This window comes from Chrysochloris asiatica, unplaced genomic scaffold (genome assembly GCF_000296735.1).
Source record: "Chrysochloris asiatica unplaced genomic scaffold, ChrAsi1.0 scaffold00037, whole genome shotgun sequence".
NCBI lineage: Eukaryota > Metazoa > Chordata > Mammalia > Afrosoricida > Chrysochloridae > Chrysochloris > Chrysochloris asiatica.
The window spans coordinates 14,492,231-14,494,648 of NW_006408555.1; positions in this window are offsets into that span (position 1 = coordinate 14,492,231).

A 2,418-nucleotide genomic window follows, 5' to 3' on the forward strand; every position below is an offset into this window, starting at 1 on the left:
CACACACATATATTTTGTTTGTAACTTTTTCCTGTTGTCTTAAAAGAAAACTACATAAAGCAATATAAATCAATGTTGATGCTCCTATGGTATCTAAGTCTGTAACTGGTATTACATTCGCAGCACAAATGAACAGAAGCAAAGTTTTAATACATCTGAAATTAACTTGATAATAATATGAAGTAGATTGTTGTGAAAATACTTTACAGTAAATATAGTAATATTGGTACAATGGCAGCAACAATGGGCTCATGAGAGGATGGCACAGGACCAGGCAGTGTTTTGTACTGTTGTGCTCAGGGTCACTAGGAGTTGGAACTCACTCAACAGCAACTAACAACAACACAGTAATTATATAGCACACAATAGATATGGTAGTATGTTGTTGTTGTTAAGTGCTATCAAGTCATTTTGGACTCCTAGCCACCCTGTGTAGAGTTTCCAAGCAGTGACCTGTAGGTTTGAACCACCAACATTGCAGTCAGCAGTCTTGTGCTAATCCTAGGGCATCCTACCAGGACTCCAGCAGTAGCTTATAGCAGCAACTGTAACTTCTAGAGAACCACTTCAAAAAAGAAAACTAAAAAACTAAAAATTATAGTAAAATAAACCAAAAACTGGACTTTGAATGGTACACTAAAAAAATAACTAGCAAAATCAAAGGTAATCATAGAAAAACACAGGGATATAAGAGTCATAAAACATATAAAAACCAAATATCAAAATTATACATAAATGAAAAAGAGTGGCTTGATACAGTGGCTATAAACAGGGGGCTCAAACAAAGCAACAATCTTGAGGATGGCACAAAACTAGGTAGTGTTTCATTGTGTTGTATCTATTGTTGTTTAGTGCCATCCAGTCATTTCTGACTCATAGTGACCCTGTATAGGGTTTCTGAGGAATGGCTGGTGAGTTTGAACCACCAACCTTGCAGTTCACTGACCTTGTGGTTGAGTGCTTATTCTACAGCAAACCAACTCATTGACACCTCACAACAACAACAGTGCAATAATTACACTAAGTTTAAACTCTAGCTAAAAGTTAAAGAACGGATTTTTTTAAATGATTGAACTACATGCTGCCTATAAGAGACATACATAGACACAAGGTAGTCAAAGACACAAAGAGGCTGAAAGTAAAAGTATGAAAAAAACATACCAAGAAAATGTTAATCAAAACAGACTTTGAGATTGAGAAGCTATGTTAATACCAGACAAAATAGGTTTTAAGACAAAAATTATTAGTGGACAGAAAGAATATTCTATAATGATAAAAGGATCAATCCATCAAGATAATATTAAAATTTTACGTTTCCTTCAAGATAAGTATAAAATGTTTCAATAATTTTCAAACAATTGAAATCATACAAATTATGTTCTCTAATCACAATAAAATGAATGATAAATCAGTAACAGAAAGAAATTTCAGAAATTCACAAATCTTTGGAAGTTATACAACATACTCTAAAATAACCAATGGATCAAATATATAATCTCAAGGGAAATTAGAAAATACTTTGAGATGAATAAGCACAATTATATAATAAAATAAATAAAATACATCAAGATTGAAAAGAAAGAAACAAAACTACCTCTACTTGTGATGACAAGATCTTGTATATAGAAAGTCTTGCGGAAACAAAAACATAATAAAACTCCTGGTGTGGTATTGTAGGATAAGTACTGGACTGCGAACCACAAGGTAGGAGGTTCAAATCCATCAGCGGCCCCTCAGAGATGCTATACATCATCTATGATGATACATATGCTGAGTCAGAAATGACTCCACTGCACTTAACAACAACAACAACAAGAGTAAAAGCAGAGCATAGAAATGTTTAGCTGTAAAAATATATATATTGAAAATAAGATCTTAAGTAAGTTATCCACTTTAAGACACTTGAAGAAAATGAAGTACATAGACACAATTCAAGTAGAGTGAAGAGGGGGAAAAAGATTAGAGTGGAAAGAAATGAAATAGAGAGACTAGAAAAACAATAGAGACAATCATCAAAACTAAAATGAGGGATCTTTGAGAAAGTCAACAAAAGTGAGAAACCTTTAGCTAGACTAAGAAACAATAGAGAATACTCTACCAAAATTAGAAATAAAATAGAGGACATCGTACTAGTGTATTAAATGAAGTACAGCCAGAATGTCCTTAGAGGCAAGGGTAGTGAGACTTGGTATCAAGAACTTTGGACATGTTATCAGGAGAGACCAGTTCCTGGAGAAGGAAGTCATGTTTGGTACAGAAAGAAATATCCCCAATGAGATGAGCTGACACAGCGGCTGCAATAATACGTTCAACCATTGGACTGTAAGGATAGCCCAGGATCAGGCAGGATTTCATTCTGCTGTACATACGATCACTATAAGTCAGAAACCACTCAATGACCCCTAAAAATAACTACTA